Here is a 21,474-nt window from a genome sequence, read left to right on the forward strand (position 1 = left end):
TCATACCTGCATTCGTTAGCAAAAGAAGGAAAAAAACTAGGAATACTAATTGCAATATACATCAATAGATGCACATGAAGTAGAGCACATCTCACATAAAAATGCTTCTTTCACATACATGGATCATGGTTGCAGTGCAGTGCTATATATAATAACTTATTAGAAATTGGCATCGGAATCACTAATTAGCACTGATTTCCAAATTTACTAACGTATGTTCGCCGCTAATAGCGCTCTTTTTTATTCGCACGTTCGCCTGTTGAAATCTTAATTGCCTAAAATGGGCGCTATTATATTTAATAGTGCCCAGTACTTCCCGGCGCTATAGTAAATGATCCCTTGAGTATTTTTGTGAAAATGTTTTATAAACCAATGTGCCAGTCCACTTTTAATAAAGTTAAAAATAAACTGATCGATTGATCTCTTCCCAAACAATTGTCCATACAGGGGTTTATTTACTAAAGGCAAATCCACTTTGCACTACAAGTGCACTTGGAAGTGCAGTCGCAGTAGATCTTAGGGGGACATGCAAGGAAAATGAAAAACAGCATTTTTGCTTGCACATGATTAGATGATAAAATCAGCAGAGCTTCCCCTCATTTCAGATCTTCCCCTCAGATCTACAGCGACTGCATTTTCAAGTGTATTTTCAGTACACTTTCAAGCGCACTTGCAGTGCACTTGTAGTGCAAAGTGGATTTGCCTTTCGTAAATAACCCCCATAGTGTCTTTGTGAAAATGTGTTATAGACCAACGTGCTAATCCACTTATATTAAAGTTAGTAAAATAAATTGATCTCTTCACAAACATCCACCACGGTGCTTTTTCTTATATTGCTGTGCTTCCTACACCAGGTGTGCCTGTACCTTAATTCCTATAAAATTATGCCTTGTAAAAAGGCTATTCCTCTGAAGTTCCCCTCTTGATACTTTTTCCTTCCTTAGCGATATTGCTTCCAAATTCCAATCAGAGCAATGTCATGTAAAACAATTAGACCTTGCAATAGTGCTTTATCCTTTTTAAAATGTATTACATTATACAGCACAATGTATATGCACTCACATTTAAAACATCTTTGACAAGCATGTGTGAATAGAATATGCTACTGGTACTAGGACGATAGTTTCACCTGTCCACCGGTTCTGCAGCTCCAGTCGTGAGCTGCAGAACCAGTGGACAGAGGAATAACCTTTTACAAGGCACAATTTTATAGGAATTAAGGCATGGGCACACCCGGTGGAGGGAGCACAGCAATATAAGTAACAGAACTGTGGTGGATGTTTGTGAAGAGATCAATAGATCGATTTATTTTGTAACTTTTATATAAGTGGATTGGCACGTTGGTATATAACACATTTTCACGAGAACACTATATGGACAATTGTTTGTGAAGAGATCAATCGATCAATTTATTTTTAACTTTATTAAAAGTGGACTGGCACGTTGGTTTATAACACATTCTCACAAGGATACTATATGGACAATTGTGACAAATTGCCATTTGTCAGTTTTGATTCAAATTTTTTTTATTTGCATTTTATGCACATGATCACATATGGGATGATTGTGTGTGTGTGTGTGTGTGTGTGTGTGTGTGTATATATATATATATATATATATATATTTAAGTGAGTGTGGGAAGTGAGGGCAGCTACGTTAATTTAATTTTATAACTTAAAAATTTGTAGGGCAGCTCACAAGATTCTATTCACATTTTCCCTAGTTTTCACCCCTGCAACCTGCCACTAAAACACAAAATAAAATGAAGCCCTAAAAAGAACTGTTGGATCTTAGGAAACCACAGTGACTACAGTGTGTTTACACTCCACTCTCCCTAGCTACACAAATTGCATTTAATGACAAAGTATCAGAAGCAAGTTTACAGCATTGGATATGATACTCTACATAGCACTGACTACTGTATAAGGAACAATAGTAGCACACAGCACTACACTAACCAATTCTCTTTCACTAATAACGAGGGGAGGACAATAAGTTCTTACCTTCACCATGTGCTAGGGATCTGAAATTTTGCAGGTTTATAGGTGGATATCTTAGAAATATGCATGCCATGTTTTTGTAGGTCGTGGTGTATTATAGTTAGAGCTAAGAGAAATGGAGTAGGTGTCATGCCAGAAATGGAGTAGGTGTCATCCCTTTATGTCACTGGGTGGCCCCGCCCTCAGCTATGTAAGAACTGTTACCCAGAAGATGCGTCAGTCAGCGGGAGCCTCCCAGGAGGCGGAGAGGTTGCGGCTTTTTTTTTTTCTTTTTCGGTCTGTCAAGCGGCGTGGATTTTTGGACATTTTTATTTTTTTATTTTTTAATGAAGGACTTGTCCCAAGCTGCTGTCTCTTGTCTTTTTTACCATTTTTGACACTTTTGTTTGTGAAATGGTAGGGGTACAACATACCCCGTTACAAATTCACATGGGGGGGAGGCCAGGATCTTCCAGATTCTGATAAACCCCCCGCCCGCATACCCTCACAACGACCGAGCAAGGGTTGTGGGGATGAGGCCCTTGTCCCCATCAACATGGGGACAAGGTGCTTTGGGGTCAGACCCCAAAGCTCCCTCCTCATGTTGAGGGCATGAGGCCTGGTACGGTTCAGGAAGGGGGCACTCTCTCTCATCCCCCCCTCTTTTGCTGCAGCCTGCCAGGTTGTGTGCTCAAATAAGGGTCTGGTATGGATTTTGGGGGGACCCATATGTCATTTTTTTAACTTTTGCTGCAGGGTTCCCCTTAAAATCCACACTAGACCTGAAGGATCTGGTATGGATTTTGGGGGGCCCCTACACCATTTTTTTAAAAACTTGGTGCAGGGTTCCCCTTAATTTCCATTCCAGACCTGAAGGGCCTGGTACGGATTTTGGGGGGACCCCCAAGCAATTTTTTTTACATTTTCAGTTCGGGGTTCCCCTTAATATTCATACCAGACCCAAAGGGCCTGGTAATGGACTGGGGGGGACCCATGCCCTTTTTTTCAATGAGTTTTTTCTGTATTGCTGAGACCCGAAAATTCATTACAGCCGCAATCAGTTTTAAATGACAATTTTTCCTTTAGAAATGTAATTTTGCTGCGGTACTGTTCTAAACACGGGAAAAATGCGCCACTTTACAGGAACACTATAGACACCCCCCAGGCATGATATTTAAAGGAATATTTCATTTTTATTGTTTCCCTTTAACCACTTCAATACCAGGCACTTACCTCCCTTCCTGCCCAAGCCAATTTTCAGCTTTCTGCGCTGTCACTGTTTAAATGACAATTGCACGGTCATGCTACACTGTACCCAAACAGAATTTTTATTATTTTGTTCCCACAAAAAGAGCTTTCTTTTGGTAGTATTTGATCACCTCTGCAGTTTTTATTTTTTGCTAAACAAATAACAAAAGACTGAAAAATTTGAAAAAAATAAAAGTTTTGCTTGTGTTTCTGTTCTAAAATTTTGTAAATAAGTACGTTTTCTCTTTCACTGATGGGCACTAATAAGGCCGCACTGACGGGCACTGATAAGGGGGCACCGATGAGGTGGCACCAATGAGCGGGCACTGACAATGGGCACTAATATGCGGCACTGATGGGCACTGGTAGGCGGCACTGATGAGTGGCACTGATATGCAGCACTGATGGGCATTGATAGGCGGCACTGATGGGCACTCATGGGTGGCACTGGTGGGCACTGATGGGCAATTAAAGGCTGCAAAGATGGGTACACATAGGTGGCACTGATAGGCGGCACTGATGGGCATTGATACATGGCACTGATGGGCACTGATATGCGGCACTGATATGCGGTACTGATAGGCATCCCTGGTGGCACTAGCAGTGGTAGGCATTGTGAGTCGGCACTGATTGGCAGCTGCCTGGGCATTGATTGGCATCTGCCTTGGCACAGATTTGCATTTCCTTGGTGATCTAGGGGGGCATACCTGGTGGTCCAGTGTGGATGGCCATCCTAGTGGTCCTGGGCAGCATGATGGTGGTCCTGGGCAGGATCCGAGGGGGGGCTGCTCTGATAAACAATCAGCGCAGACCCCCCTGTCAGGAGAGCAGCAGATTGGCTCTCCTCTATTTGCGCCTGTCAGACGCAAGTGAGGAAAAGCCAATCAACGACTCATCCTGTTTACATGATGATCAGCTATGATTGGACACATGATCCATGATCACATGGTAAAGAGCCTCCGTCGGAGGCTTGTTCCACAGGTTGGCAGTCATTGAAGACGAGATTTGCAGTCTTTCCTGCGGCCACCAAGAAGTCGGGGGGCGGGGCCTAAGGTGTTACAGACGGCTTTATTAAAAATATTTTTTTTATTATATTAAAACTAAAAGGGAAACGTGTTAAAATAAAAACTATATTAAAACTAAACTGGGAATGATATTAAGAAGATGCATACGCACATACACCTTCACCAAAGGGTGCATGTGTGTACCTACATCTGCATGTAAAACATATGGACATACATTATATGTAAAATACATCATAAAATATACACAAGGAAAACAACAATAAAACAAAATATATGTATACATAGAGCATCTAAAATATCCATCATTATTATTCACCGTACATATGTAAAAATATATATATATACATACACATATATATATATATACATACATACATATATACATATACACATACATACATCAACAATAAATAAATAAAACAATAATTGAACTGAAATCGTTATGTGTGTGTGTGGAAATATGTGTGTGGAAATAAGATATACTGTGTCTACCAATGATAAGTGAGTACGAAAAGAGATTTGTGTAGATATATGTGTACGTACGTAAACAGGGGTCATAAGTATAAAAACTATTGAGGCCCATACTAAATGAATAATTGTGTACATGTAATAGTGTTCTGTTCATACATATAAAATCACATGTATATATATATACACACACACACACACATATATAGTGTACACGTGAATGGTCTTATATCACACTGCATGGTAGTATGCCCAAATATATACGTACATGCATACAGAAACAAAAGGCAAGGCAATCATATGCTAAATGATGGTGTGAATCATCTGGTGTGGTTGTCAGTACTATAATACAGTGTCCATAATCTTAAGTGATGTATATCAGTTATCAATATCGCCTATGTGTACAGCATAATATAAGTAACAGTTACGTGGGATGGTACTTACTATGCGAAGGATACCGACTATGGAAAAATGGACCATAAGGGTCTTCTGTGAAATAAAGAAAACACAAAGTATGAAAATGTTATGAATAATCCTGTCAGGAGAAACACAGTCTATAATTACAGAAGGGTATGAACTTGAATTTCTTCATTTAACCCTCCAGGTGCCAATGTCCCTAATGAATAAATCCAAAAGGATTCCTGTTGGCATAGGCGTCTAAAATGTTCAGCTGCAGGTAATGTCACAGAAATGGATTCCAGAACCCAAACTTTCAGACCCATAGTAGATTTTTTGTGTTGGCAAAGAAAATGCTTGGGGACACTGTGATAGTCTCGTCTTTTCTCAATAAATCGCCTATGTTCCCCAAAATGTGCCCTAAGGGGCCTGATGGTCCTACCTACGTATAGGAGCCCACAGGGGCACGTGAGGCAATAGATGACATATTCAGTGGCGCAATTATAAAATTCTTTAAACTTATATGTTTTTCCTTTGGGTACGAACATCTTTTGTCCATGCTGGACAAACTGGCAAGTCAGGCAGAGTGGTTTCTTACACTGGAACATGCCAATTAAGGGGATTAGTACCAATGGAGTTGTAGATTGGGTGTATTTAACTTTACTGGGGGCAAGTTTGCTCTTAATATTGTGAGCCTTCCGATAAGCTACCTTAGGATGGGTGGTTATGCTAGATTTGAGGTGAGGATCCTCAAGAATTATGGACCAATGATTAGATAGGATTTTCTCCATCTTTTTAAACCTTGCATGAAATTGAGTGATGAAATGTGTAGGTGGTTTGGTATTGGTGGTAGCCTTGGTGTGATTAGTGTTATTGACCTGTCGGTAGTGCTTACAGGCTTCCTCTACCAGTGTGACTGGCTATTCTTTATCAAGGAATTTTTGTGTGAGGAGGGCACCGTGGTGATCATAGTCACTGTCCCTGGTGCAGTTTCTCCTAAGGCGGCAGAACTGGCTGCGTGGGATGTTATTGATCCACCTGGGGTGGTGGCAGCTCTCGAAGTATATCATCAATATAGCGACCATAATATACAACATGAAATGTGAATGAATGGCTAGCTGACAAAAAGAGATGTTCCCAATAACCCATCGTCAAATTTGCATAGCTAGGTGCATAGTTGGCTCCCATAGCTGTTACATTGATTTGTAAGTAGTAGGTATCATTAAAATTAAAATAATTGTGCTTTGAACAACAGAATGTTAGGGCCTCTAAGATGAAGGAAATTTGTCTGGAATTAATTAGTGGGCCCCTAGAGAGAAAGTGTTCAGCTGCTTGGAGACCTACATCATGAGGGATGGAAGTGTATGAGGATGATACATCCAAGGACAGTCACCAATAAGAAGATTCCCAGGTGTAAGGTTTTAACATGTCTAATAATTGGGGTCCGTCACGGATATAGGATGATACATTCTGAGCCAAAGGCTGCAGGAATTGGTCTATGTAGACTGAAAAGCCACTTGTGACGCTGTCTATGGCTTCGACTATGGGGCATCCGGAAGGTTTAGTAAGGTCCTTGTGTATTTTTGGTAAATGATAGAAGTACGGTGTACTATATAAATTCTTATTAATGAAGCTCGCCTCATGCTTACTGATTATATTGTCCTCTCGGGCCCTGCGGATAATGTCTGCAGCTAAAATGGAATACTCGTTAGTAGGATCATTGGGAAGAACTTTATAGTTGCTATTGTCTGACAGTAGTCCTAGGGATTCCTGTAAATAGTCAGTTTTGTCCTGGACCACTATACTGCCCCCTTTGTCAGCTGGTGTAATGATAATGCTATCATTCCTCATGAGTTTCTCCAAAGACTGGCGTTCCATGCTACTAAGTTTAGATCTGAGACGGGTATGGGAAGGGTCATGTTTACACATTTGGATTAATTCAGTGTATACTACTTGGTAAAAAGATTGAAGGTACGGCCCTTTACAGTGGGTTGGGTTGAAAATAGACTTCGGACGTAGGTTGGTATATGTTATAGGGGGAGTTGAATTAGTGTCGCAGCAAGAGGCTACTGCACATCATTACTGCTGATTGGTTGCTAAAGGTTACTGCACATCATTATTGCTCACTGATTGGTTGCTAGAGATTACAGGTGATCACTACTGTCCACTGATTGGTTGCTAGAGGTTACTTTGCATCATTGCCACTTACTTATTGGTTCCTAGAGGATACAGCATATCATTACCGCTCACTGACTTGTTGCTGAAGGTTACAGCACATCATCTCCTCCCTGCATGCATGCACACCATGGACTGGGTAGGTGTGGGGACTCAACAATAGACAGAAAGCTCCTAAACTTGTTATTAACAAAGAGCAGAGCACACCTCTGCAGCCACCCCCCCCCCCGTCCACGGCTCTCCTCTGCCACCAGCATCCATGACTCAACCCTGCATCCACGGCTCGCCACTGTACCCCGTGTCCACAGCTCACCCATGTACCCTGAGTCTATGGCTCACCCCTGTACCCTGCGTCCATGGCTCATCCATGTACCCTGCATCCACGGCTCACCACTGTACCCCACGTGCACAGCTCACCCCTGTAGCCATGTGAATGACACAACTCTTCTCCCCCCAGCTTACATAATCTGCCCCCCTCCCTACACAACTGTCAACTTATTTCACAAATTCACCCCCTCACACTTTAGAGCTATCACCTCTTCACAAATTCATCCCATTCACCCCAAATCCAGCAATCTTCCCCTTCACAAATTTTCCCCTATTGCTCACTGTTCTTATTTCTTCACAAATTGTCACACTCCCCAGCTAGCACCTCTGCTCTGCAGTACACCTCCAGTGATTGTCTGCAAAAGCGCCCCTTCCCCCTCACACACACACTCCGTGCTGTGCTGCTGACCAGAAAAGGAGGAAGGGGGGGTGAGCGGGGGAACACCGAGAGATACTGTGCTGCCCACACTCCCTGTCACAGCCATTCTGACAGAGAAGGAAGCGAGATGTTCAACAGCAGCAAGCAGGCAACAGCTCTCCCTTGTCACAGTGAGTGTGGCCGCTTGTAATAACCGGAGAGCAAGAAGGGGGTGGGGATCGTCTGCACTCACTCTGCCCGCTAAAGGTGGACATTGAGAGGAGGAGGGAGGGGAACACTCTGGCACATCGGCGCTGCACCCTGCGCACCCGCCCAGGATCGGCCCTGTTTCTGAAACCATCCCCTGACTCTAATAATAAAACTAACCACTAAACTTAATGCTAACCCTAACACTATCCCTAATTCTAATCCTTCTGGTAGGATTAAATATGAATGAAAATAAAATTCTAAATTCCCCTTTATTCTCTGGCTTTTGAAATCTACTAATTAAGGTAAGCAACAAACCTTTCTGCTCATCCCATGTCATCATAATCTATAGGTGGAAAGCGGTTGCCTTTAACATCCTCCTCCAATTTGTTAATTATTAAAAAAAATTGTGTGTTTTTAGCTGTAGATAACTATAGAAATTCAGTGACAGATGACCAAACAAAAACTAAAAATTAAGCTTTTCCCAAAGTGAAAAAGGTGGATAAGCAGCCCATCAGGGTCATATGATAATTCACTGCAATCAGTCTAATATTCCTGCTTTCATATCACATAGAAGGAAAACCCGTGATCCCTACTCCCTTTTATCTTGCACCACAATAGACCCAATAGTGTTATCCATCCTCTTGGCATTCTCTAGCACCATCCATGCTTCACAAACCCAACGTTGTGCAGGATATATCCACACACATTTAATGAGTGCTTCATGAATGTGTTTCCATGTGGTAAATACATAATTTCTCTTACAATGGTTTGTTAAGCCAATAAATACTGTTGTGTGAATGGAGTACAATCAAAAGGCTGCTCCCAATGTTAAACTCAATTCACTTTAAATCATTGTCTGTACAGCATTAATCACATCATCATCTGCAAGAACAGACACATTGCCTTTTCTCCTGTCGCTCTGCCTCTCAGAGGTAATTCATTTTGTAATATAAATGAGCATGCTATTAACGCTTCTGTCTATGGATGGGCAAAAAAAAAAAAAAATCTCCCTTTTGATGCCCAGATTTACTCCCTTGTTATTTGTGGACATCTGTATATACAGTAGAATAATGAAACTGTATTTTGTCTCCTCTATTTATTCTTTAAATGTCTGGAGAATTTATACAGACTCCTATTAGGAACAATGATTTCCATGACTTAACCCATACGCTTCTAGATAGAAAATCAATTCAAGCTGTTTTGTTATCTATACAATTAAGGGGTTACAGGAAAAGAGAGCAGAAAAGAAGCTTTCATAATTAAACACAAGAAGAGGAATATAAAGGTGATTTGGCAGAGATCACACAAATTATTTATTCTCATATTGTTTTGGCAGGGCACAAATCCCCTTATTAAATCCATCTACAAATAGGTATTACAGGCATCCAAAGTCATAGGAAGGGTAAACGTGTACAAACATGCAAAAAATAAACAAGCTATGGAAAGAAGTCTAAGTTTCTAAATCCATATAAACTGCATTTAATAGGACAATGGAATTTTGGATGTTCAAAGCCCTGTACACACGATCGGAATTTCCGACGGGAAATGTTCGATGTGAGCTTGTTGTCGGAAAGGTCGACCGTGTGTATGCTCCATCGAACATTTCCTCTCAGAATTTCCACACACAAATGTTTGAAAGCAGGTTCTCTAATTTTCCGCCAACAAAACTTTGTTGTCGGAAAGTCCGATCGTGTGTACTCAAGTCTGCGCACAAAAGTTCACGCATGCTCAGAATCAAGTACGAGATGGAAGAGCTCAGTCATGTAAAACTAGCATTTGTAATGGAGATAGCACATTCGTCACACTGCAAATTTTTTAATCTTTCAATGCAGCGCATTCTCTTCTTTATAATGCTAGAATAATGATGTTGCCTTGCTGTTGATATTCACACAGAGTTCTGACAAACAGATTTTTTATTATTTCTCGTGATCTCATGAATAATCTTTGTTTTTGTTGTTTTTTTTCTCCAGATCTCCAGAATAATCTTTTTTTTTTAATTTTTATTTCTCCAGATATCCAGAATAATCTTTTTTTTTTGTAGTGATCTCCATAATATTTTTTGTCATTTTGTGTGTCAAGTTACCACAGCACCATTAATATCTTTATTTTTTTTACCTCAATGAGGTTGGTTGGTGTTGATGTCCCTTGTTAATTTGACATTGTATTTTTGAAATGTGCCTGCCTACTCACAAACAAACTGTCCTTTTTGAAGAAAAACACATAGCCAAGTATTTGTCCAAACAAAAATTTAAAATTTATTAGGGGTCATAAAAAATAAAGAAGAAGGCAATGCTGGAGAAACAGTTGGAATTGTTGAAGCCTTTGTACCCCAGGGCAGACATCAATTATTTGACAGGCAAAATTGGTAACCTGAGGAGTCCATTTAATAGGGAGCACAATACAGTCCAGGACTCCAAGAGATCGGGAGCAGCAGCAGATGACATATATATCCAGAGGCTGTGGTCTTACAACAGCCTGCGTCTTTTGCCAGACCACACCAAACCCAGGCCATCGCTCTCAACACTTCCTTCCACGCTTCCTTCCATGCTGCTGTGGTGGGTTGGGTGGCTGTGTTGTTGGTGGTGTTGCTGGAGGTGGTGGTGGTGTTGCTGGAGGTGGTGGCGGAGTAATATGGTCCAACTCACACAGGTGGCTTTTAGTTGTGAGTTTGCCCCTTGTCCCCTTGTTTAGGGCCTGAAGTATTATCTCCTCACAGATGAGGCATTGGCCCTCCTCCATTTGTTCCAGTTTATTGGCTGTCAGACAGCCATATGACTCAGGGCCACCAGGGGTTGTTGTGAGGAGCGCAGTAGCCTGGCAAATTAAAGTAGTCGCTGACTCCTCCAGGTTCCTCCCTGGTCCTTTTTGTTGGAAGGCGGAGGGGAGGAACCTGGGATTCGGTCAGGCTGCTTTCCACGGCCACCTCCTGGCTGAGACTTTCCAAGGCCTCCTCCTGGCTGAGATTTTCCTGTGTATGAAAATGGGACATAGTTTTTGTTTTTTGGTCATCAATTACACACAATTTTGAGCTCATGACTGTTGAAAATTGAATGTTACCAAATAGAAAAGACTATCATTCTGACCCCAGCATTTTTCATTCTTGTCCCACTCATTTTTGGCTACTTTTGTCTATTGAAATGTAAACCACTTTGTTAAATCAGATCATTAGTGATCAATAATAGCATCTAGTTAACATCATGAAATTTTTGACAAGAAATATGTTCAACAATGCTATACCTTGCTCACGCTGGACTCCTCCACATCTTCCTGGGTGGAAAGCCCAGGTTGGACTTCAGGAGCCTCATCTGATGTGGAAGGAAGTGTGGAAGGAAGTGTGGAAGGAAGGGTTGAGAGTGATGGCCTGGGTTCACTCTGGTCTGACAAAAAACGCAGTCTGTCATAGTACCACAGCCTGGGGACATATACGTCATCTGCTGCTGCTCCTGATCTCATGGAATCCTGGACTTTCTTGTGCTCCCTATTATATGTGCTCCTCAGGCCACCAATTTTTGCCTTCAAATAGGTGATGTCTGCCGTGGGATACACCGGCTTCACCAAATCCAACAGTTTCTCCAGCGCTGCTTTCCTCTTTAGCTTGTTGGAGTAGTCACTGTTTTTGACTTGCCAGAGACATGGCAGCTCCCTGTACCTGTCTATGAAGTTTGGCAGGAAGTCTGGTTCTGTAAATTTATCCATTTTCTCTGCAAGACACAACACAAGACAAACCCTAATGTCAGGCTAAACTCTCCTAATCTTGTCCCAATATAGGCTTCAATCTATAAGCAGTATAGGCCACTAACCACTGATGCCACAAGTTAAAATTGTACCTTCGTTTGCACGATCAGGGCTTACGATACTCCGTCCTCCGCTCACAGATTGTACATACGACGCATGCGTGTTATGCTTTATATACACTACGCATGCGTGAAACTCCACCCCTGACCTTATTTCTATTGTATTCCCTGCCCCTTCTCTTTGGGCGCAGTGGGAGAGCACATGGCAGAGAGACAGCAGGTGCATGCAGAGAGCAGTAACGACAAAAGCCTGGAGCAAGGCAGTTCCACATTCAGGAGGAGATATAAGGCCTCAAATATGTCCTTTGTAGAGATGGTGGAGATGGTGGACATCTTGAAGAGGGCCGACTATGATGGGAAGTATGGACCGTACGCAAACCCAAATGTGAGACAGGCCAAGATCATGACTAAAGTTATGAGAAGTCTGTACAGGAATTTTGGGGTATGACTATCCAAGGAGCAATTGAGGAAATGCTGGTCACACCTGAAATTGAGGGAGCACGATCAGTATAAAAGGATCAGGAAACTGCTTCTAAAAAATAAGTATTTGTTGTGTGATCCTATTATTATTATTAATTTAGTGCTGCTACAAGTGCTTTTCTTTACTGTTGTACAGTTTAAAATGACAAGTCTGAGGTTCGTGGGCACAGTAATCATTCGTATTAAACATTGTTCGTTCGACCACTAATACAGCGTTTTTGGCAGATGCAGGTTAACTACATTTGTTCATGCATATTTGTATGAAAAGTAGTTTAGTACATTGTTGTCTAGATGTGTTTGTAACTATAATGAAATGCAAACTTGATTCAGTGTAAGGAGAGGACACACTCAGCAGCTGTTTACACATCTGGACGCAGGAGCACTAGTGTGGGACACCATACCAACCTTTTTATGGTGTCCCACGCAGGTGCTCCAGTGGATACTAGGGGTCTCTCCATGTGTGAAACCTTAACAAAACAGATAAGTATTCCAGCTTTGGAAAGGGAAAAAAATCATGTCTTCAGCTTGGAACTTGACCAAAACAGACAATTGGACGACACTTCCAAGCAATATATTCACATAGGGGAAAAAATAATCGGGATATCTGAAGACACCACGAACACCACACCGAATGAAGAAGGAGAAATCCCCACACACCATGAAGATGTTGATTCTGAGGTTCAGGAAGTGGGCGAAATAGTGACGACAACAGGTCAGTGTCTGAGACCACAGCTTCAGGTAATAGATGTATGCCTGCGTATTTATAATACATAGTGTGTATTTTTTTTTTAGGTGATGTGGATGCTTTGGAAGAAGAAACTCACTTCAACCTTGCAAGTGCACAAATCCTGATCAGCAAAATCCTGATCATTGGTGTGCAATCGTGAATTAGAGAAGGTCAAGGAAAACCATTAATGATGTTGAAAAAAGACTCACCAACATCATTGATATTTTAGCCAAAATCTAACCAAAAAAAAAAAACATTCAATGTTGTCGTTATTTTTTAAGTTTTTATATAAATTTTAAAGTAATCTGAAAGCCAAATTTTGAAGATGCACACAGTGTGTCAACGTGCTATCAGCCATCATGGGATATCAATGTACACATTTTGTGGGTGCAACCCCTTCCTCTCATCTACTTTAGTTGCGAGGAAGGGGTTGCACCCACAAAACGCGCACATTGATATCCCATGATGGCAGATAGCACATGTTGACACACTGTGTGTCTTTTCCTTACATCTATCAAAATAGATGTAGGGAAAAGACACACATTTTAGGCATGGGATCATGATGGAAATCCACATTTTTGAGTCCCAATGTGTGTGCATCTTCAAAATTTGACTTTTACAGGGGTGACATCACCCCATCTGATGAAGGCAAAATCAACACAGTTTTGACATAATAATGTGTCAGGGGATGTTATACACAACATCCAATGCAGGTGATCAGATCGCTGAGCTGCACCAAGGAATCAGGGACAAACGAGTAAATAAAGTATGTTTATTATTAATGATAAAGATACACGTGAAAACAAGACAGCAAACCAAAAACAAGAAAATGGTGAAAACACAGCAAACCCCCAAACCCACCTAACTATCTATCTAAATAATATAATACACGAGCAAGGAAACAATCATGAAATAAAAATAAGGCATGGGCAAAAGCGACAAGGGAACAGAAACCAGGAATGCTGAAGCAGACCAAGGAGCAGGGAACAGGAAACAGGACTCAAGGACAGGATACACAAATGGGGTCCATTAACAAACAGGAACAGGCTGGAACAAGAGCAGGTACTGGCAGGAACAAGTGCTTAGCAGAGGAATTCTGAAGCACTGAGGCTAGTTCAGGGCGGTTTTATATAGTCCAGCAAACCCATGACAGGTGTGCTTGATGGCAAGTCTGAAGTCCAGACAGGGAGACACCCGCTGGTGGCCACTGGAATTACAACCTTGAGCTGGGCAGCAGGCAAAGGCACATCGAGCTGGGCAGCAGGCAAAGGCACATTGAGCTGGGCAGCTGGCAAAGGCACATCGAGCTGGGCAGCTGGCAAAGGCACATCGAGCTGGGCAGCGGGCAAAGGCACTTCGAGCTGGGCAGCAGGCAAAGGCACATCGAGCTGGGCAGCGGACAGAAACACATCAGGCTGGGCAGCGGACAGGAACACATCAGGCTGGGCAGCGGACAGGAGCACATCAGGCTGGGCAGCGGACAGGAACACATCAGGCTGGGCAGCGGACACGAACACATCAGGCTGGGCAGCGGACAGGAACACATCAAGCTGGGCAGCAGACAGGAACACATCAAGCTGGGCAGCAGACAGGAACACATCAAGCTGGGCAGCGGACAGGAACACATCAGGCTGGGCAGCGGACAGGAACACTTTAGGTTGGGCAGCGGACAGGAACACTTTAGGCTAGGCAGTGGACAGGATTGACACAGCGGCAAGATGGGCATCAGTCAGGAACAGTTTTAACAGGCACCATGTCATCAGGCTGAGCAGAAAGCAGAGGTACATCAAGCTGGGCAGTGGCACGTCCACATCGAGCTGGGCAACAGGCAAAGGCACACCAAGCTGGGCAGCAGGCAAAGGCACACCAAGCTGGGCAGCAGGTAAAGGCACACCAGGCTGGGCAGCAGGTAAAGGCACACCAGGCTGGGCAGCAGACAGGAACACATCAGGCTGGGCAGCGGACAGGAACACATCAGGCTGGGCAGCAGACAGGAACACATCAGGCTGGGCAGCAGACGGGAACACATCAGGCTGGGCAGCAGGTGGGAACACATCAGGCTGGACTGTGGGCAGGAACACATCAGGCTGGGCAGCGGGTGGGAACACATCAGGCTGGACAGTGGGCAGGAACACATCAGGCTGGGGAGCGGGCACATCAGACTGGAGAGTGGGCACCGGGACATCAGACCAGGCAGCAGGTACTGGAGCTTCAGACTGGGCAGTAGGCACATCAGGCTGAACAGCAGGTACATTGGACTGGATAGCAGGTACTGGAACTTCAAACCGGGCAGCCGGTACTGGAACTTTAGACTGGGCAGCAGGCACCAGCACTGGCACATCAGGCAAAACAGCAGGTGCTCGCACAACAGGCTGAACAGCAGGTGCCTTGGACTGGATAGCAGGTACTGGAACTTCAAACCGGGCAGCTGGTACTGGAACTTCAGACAGAGCATCAAGCACATGTGCTGGCACATCAGGCAGAACAGCAGGTGCATCAGACTGGATAGCAGGTACTGGAACTTCAAACCGGGCAGTCGGTACTTGAACTTCAGACTGGGCAGTGGGCACAGGCGCTGGCACATCAGGCAGAACAGCAGGTACTGGCACAACAGGCTGAACAGCGGGTGCAGCGGACTGGATAGCAGGTACTGTAACTTCAAACCGGGCAGCTGGTACTGGAACTTCAGACTGAGCAGCAGGCACAGGCACTGGCACATCAGGCAGAACAGCAGGTGCATCGGACTGGATAGCAGGTACTGGAACTTCAAACCGGGCAGCCAGTACTGGAACTTCAGACTGGGCAGTGGGCACAGGTGCTGGCACATCAGGCAGAACAGCAGGTACATCGGACTGGATAGCAGGTACTTGAACTTCAAACCGGGCAGCTGGTACTGGAACTTCAGACTGGGCAGCAGGCACAGGCGCTGGCACATCAGGCAGAACAGCAGGTGCTGGCACAACAGGCTGAACAGCAGGTGCATAGGACTGGATAGCAGGTACTGGAACTTCAAACCGGGCAGCCGGTACTGGAACTTCAGACTGGGCAGTAGGCACAGGTGCTGGCACATCAGGCAGAACAGCAGGTGCTGGCACAACAGGCTGAACAGCAGGTGCATCGGACTGGATAGCAGGTACTAGAACTTCAGACTGGGCAGCAGGCACTAGCACATTAGGCAGAACAGCAGGTGCTGGCACAACAGCAGGCATCGGAACATCAGGCTGGGCGGCATACAGGAACACATCAGGCTGGAACATATCAGCTGGTGGGGAGGCAGGATTGGATACTGGCATGATTGTATGGGTTGGAAAAAACTTCCGCCTCTTTTTGGTTTTAGCCACTGAGGATCTATAAGTGGGTACAGGGCTGTAGGTAGTAAATACAGCAGGTAGAAGCGAAGAGTGAAAGGATGGCAAAACAGAGGGAGTAGGTTTTGAAGGGAGATTTAGTGAAGCTGATGGAGGCAGCTGAGAAGCAGCAGGGGGGTTAAAGGCAGGGTAGGTGCAACAGGAGGAAACAGGGTACTGGTATTTCATTGGTAGAAAGGTATATTGGGAGATAACAGAGGCTGAGTGCAACAGACTTGACCAGGCCTGTATTAATGATTGCACTGAATCAGGTTGCACTTAGCTTGTCTGACCAGAGACTGCATTGATTCAATGCATTTTGCAAGCACCTGCTGAGGACAAGCTGAATATTGTTCAAAAAAAAAAAATGCTGAGTCATCCTCCAACAGCCAAACTAAAGATTCTACCTGAGCTGCACTAAAAGGGGGTGTATAGTCATCACCTCCCTCAGCGACATCAGACAGGGCCAACTCAGTACAGATCTTAATTAATGGTTGCACATCTTCAAACAAAAAACTGCCTTGATCAATAAAAACATGAGCTAGGCGGATGCATTCTAATGCCCCATACACACGGTCGGATTTTCCGATGGAAAATGTCCGATCAGAGCGTGTTGTCGGAAATTCCGACCGCGTGTGGGCTCCATCTGACATTTTCCATCGGATTTTCCGACACACAAAGTTGGAGAGCAGGAGATAAAATTTTCTGACAACAAAGTCCGATCGCGTCAATTCTGACCGTGTGTGGCCTGTTCCGACGCACAAAGTGCCACGCATGCTCAGAAGAAATTCCGACACGGAACAGCTTGGTCTGGTAAACTTAACGCTCGCAATGGATACAGCACTTTCATCACGCTGCAATGTTAAAAATGGTTTAATACAGCGCACTCTCTTCTTCTTTATAATGTGACAAGAATTAAGTAGTTTTGCTGCTCATATTCACACACACTTCTCACAAACTTATTTCTTTACTATTTATCGGGATTCCCTCAATATATTTTGATTTGTCACATCTGACAACATTATTTTGTTTTTTGTTTTTTTGGTTTTTAAGGCTGATTTTTTTTTTTTTTTTGGTTTGTCTTTTTTTCAAGGCTTATTTTTTTTGGGGGGGATTTTTATTTGTACTCCTGAAAATTTTTGTGTGTGTTTTTTGTGTCAAATTACCACAACACCATTGATATGTTGTTCTATTTAATCTGTAGAAGATTGTTCCGTGGTGTTGTCCCTTGTTAATTTCACATTGTACTTTAGAAATGTACCTGAATCGTCAACAACAAACTGTCCTTTTTGGCTGAAAACACACATAGGAGAGTATAATTTTCAAAAAAATAACTTTTATTAAGGGCTCACAACTAAACAAAGAGGGAGGCAACGCTGGAGAAACTGCAGAAATTGGCGAAGCCTTGGACCCCCAGGGCAGACATCAACTATTTTCTAGCAAAATTGGTGGCCTGAGGAGTCCTTATCTAAGGGAGTGCAGTCTGGTCCAGAAGTCCCAGAGATCCGGAAAGCAGCAGATGGCATCTGTGTCCCCAGGCTGTGGTCATACGAGTGACTGCAGCTTTTGTCAGACCAGACTGGACCCAGGGCCATCACTCTCTTGTCTTCCTTCCACGCTTCCTTCCACGCGGTGGCTCTGGTGGTGGAGTTGTGGCAGCAGGAGGAGGAGGATGGTCCAACTCAATCACATCGGTCTTGGGTGTTAGTTCCCCACTCACCCCCTTAGTTAGGACTTTATAAATAAGTTGCTCACACAGGAGGCGTTGACCCTCCTGCATGCCCTGCAGTTTGGTGGCAGCCATGCAGGCAAAGGCCTCTTCAGGAGTGGGTAAGGCTCGTAGGGACGCAGAAGCCTCCTGAATGAGCCTGAGTGCTGAATCCTGCATGGGAGTCGTCTTCCTCACTCTTTTATATGGAAGGCGGAGGGGAGGAACCTGCGATTCAGTCAGGCTGCGACTGGTCCCAGGCTTCTCTTGACTGACACTTAGCCCCGCCTCCTCCTGGCTGCCACTAATCCCCACCTCCTCCTGACTGCCACATTCCACAACCTCCTCCTGGCTGAGGTCTTCCTGTGTATGAAAAAGGGACATAGTTTTAGTTTTTTATTCATCAATCACACACAATTTTCACCTCCTGACTGTTGCAAATTGAATGTTAACAAATATAACAGACTATCATTCTGAGCCCAGCAGTTTTCATTCTTGTCCCAATTTTGGGTGCCCACTACTGTTTATTGATATGTAAAACACTTTTTTCAATCAGCAATTAGTGATCAATAATAACATCTAGTAAACATCATTTATTTATTGACCAGAAATCTGTAGAAGAATGCTATACCTGACTCCAGCTGGGCTCCTTCACTTCTTCCTGGCTGGAAGGCCCAGGTTGGACATCGGAAGCCTCAGCTGGGGTGGAAGGAAGAGTGGAAGGAAGAGTGGAGAGGGATTCCCTGACTTCAGTGTGGTCTGACAGAAATCGCAGTCTCTCATAGTACCACAGCCTGGGGACATAAATGTCATCTGCTGCAGCTCTGGACCTCTGGGAATCCGTGACCTTCTTGCGCTCCCTAAGATAAGTGCTCTTCAGGCCACCAATTTTGGCTTTTAAATAGGGGATGGTTGCTGTGGGGACCACCGGCTTCACCAACTCCAGCAGTTTCTCCAGCGCTGCCTGCCTCTTTTGTTTATTGTTATAATGGGGATGTCTCACCTGCCACAGACAGGGCAGCTCCCTGTATTTGTCTATGAACAGGGGGAGGAAGTTGTGGTCATTGAAGCCATCCATTTTCTCTGCAAAACACAACACAAGACAAACCCTAAGGTCAGGGCAAACTCTCCTAATCTTGTTACAATATAGGCTTCAATTTCAAAGCAGTATAGGCCCAAGTTTAGATCTTACCTTCGTTATCATGATCGGCGCTTTCGATGCTCCTTCCTCCGCTCACAGATCGTACGTAATACGCACGCGTGTTACGCTTTATACACACTGCGCATGCGTGTAACTCCGCCCGCCCCTGACGTTCTTTCTAGTCTATTCCCTGCCCCTTTTCGTTCGGCGCAGTGGGGGAAGAGCACATGGCGGATACACAGCATGTGCGTGCTAATTATAGCAACGAGGAGGAGGAGGAGGAAAGCCCGGAGCCTGAAACGTCACGATCCAGAAGGAGATTTAAGGCCTCAAATATGTCCTTTGGGGACGTTGGAGATGGTGGACATCCTGAAGAGGGCCGACTATGAGGGGAAGTATGGGCCTTACCCCAACCCCAATGTCAGAAAGGCCAAGATCATGGCGAAAGTGGTCAGGAGTCTGCACCGCCATTTCGGGGTACGACGATCAAAAGATCAGATCAGGAAGCGGTGGTCAGACCTGAAATTAAGAGAACATGAGAAGTACAGAAAGATCTGGAGAGTGCTGCAAAAAAGTAAGTAGTTGTCCTGTGTTCCTATTCTTTATGTTTATTACGTTCGTGCTGCTCCATGTGCTTTTCTTACAAGTCTACATTTTTACATGGCAAATTTCATGTTCATGGGTACATTATTCGTTCATATCAAACATTTTTCTTTCGGCCTATAAAACACCATTGTTTAGGCCATATGCATTTGGCCACAATTTTTATGCCCTACTTGTCATAAACTATTTTGGTTGTGTAGATGGCTTTGTTACTAGAATGAAATGCAAACTAGATTCTGTGTAAGGAGAGAACACTCAGCAGCTGTTTTCACATCTGGACACTGGAGCACTAGTGTGGGACACAAGAACATCATTTTTATTAGGGGGCCCACACAGGTGCTCCAGTGTATACTATAGGGGGGTCTCCATCTGTGAAGCTTGTACCAAACAGGTAAAGTATTGAAGCTTGAAAAGGACACTGAAAATGCCACATTTTGGAACTCTGCCAAAATTGACAATTGTACCCCACTTCCAAGCAATGTTTCCTATTTATAGTTCTGCCATCAAATATCTGTGTGCTAAGTATACCATTTTTGTTTGACATAGGGGAGAAAAGACTCGGATGACACCCCTCATCCGAGGAGAACACAGACCCCCCACCTCTGGAAGAAGGTGAAATCCCACCAACCCAAGAAGAGCAGGAGGAGGAAGAAGATGTGGTGGAAATTGTCACCACAACAGGTGAGTGTCTGCGACCACAGGCTCAGGTAAGAGATGGATGACGGCATTGTTTTGATACCTTTTTTTTGGGTTTCTCTCTTTTTAGGTGATCGTGATGTTGTGGATCCAGATCCTTTCACATCAGAAAGTGCCCAGATCCTGATCGGGGAGATCATGGGGTGTCATTTAGAATTGGAAAACCTCAATAAAAACATCAATGATGTTATTCAAAAAAATAAAAAAATCATTGATGTTTTGGGGTGAGTTTAAAACCCCTCACAATCCCTTTGTTTTTTTGTGTGCTCCAATGTTCAAAATGGTTGAAAGATTCGAAAAGCCTAATTTGGAGGATGCACACAGTGTGTCAACATGTGCTATCTGCCATCACGGGAGATCAATGGACGCGTTTTGGGGGTGCAACCCCTTCCTCAATAATAAAGTAGCTGTGAGGAAGGGGTTTCTCCCCCAAAACACGTCCCTTGATCCCCCGTGATAGCAGCTAGCACATGTTGACATTTGTAAATTGGTGTGTGTCTTCCAAATTAGGCTTTTCCTGGGGTGAATTCACCCCATCTGAGCGCAATATCAAACACAGTTCCTAAATACTCATGTCTGATATTGCCTTCAAGTTCTACCAAATGTGAACTTTGTAAGTTCAAGATTTGTGGCTTTCTTGTTGGTTTTACACAGGCCTGTTTTAGCTTAAATGGACATTTATCTGTTTGATAATGCTACCCCAAACATTGTTATACCACAAACATGTTGTTTTGTTAGAAAAAACTTTTCTAAATGCACATGTGATTGTGCAGGTATTAAAGAGATTGTTAA

This window comes from Aquarana catesbeiana, linkage group LG01, assembly GCF_042186555.1.
Source record: "Aquarana catesbeiana isolate 2022-GZ linkage group LG01, ASM4218655v1, whole genome shotgun sequence".
Classification (NCBI taxonomy): Eukaryota; Metazoa; Chordata; class Amphibia; order Anura; family Ranidae; genus Aquarana; species Aquarana catesbeiana.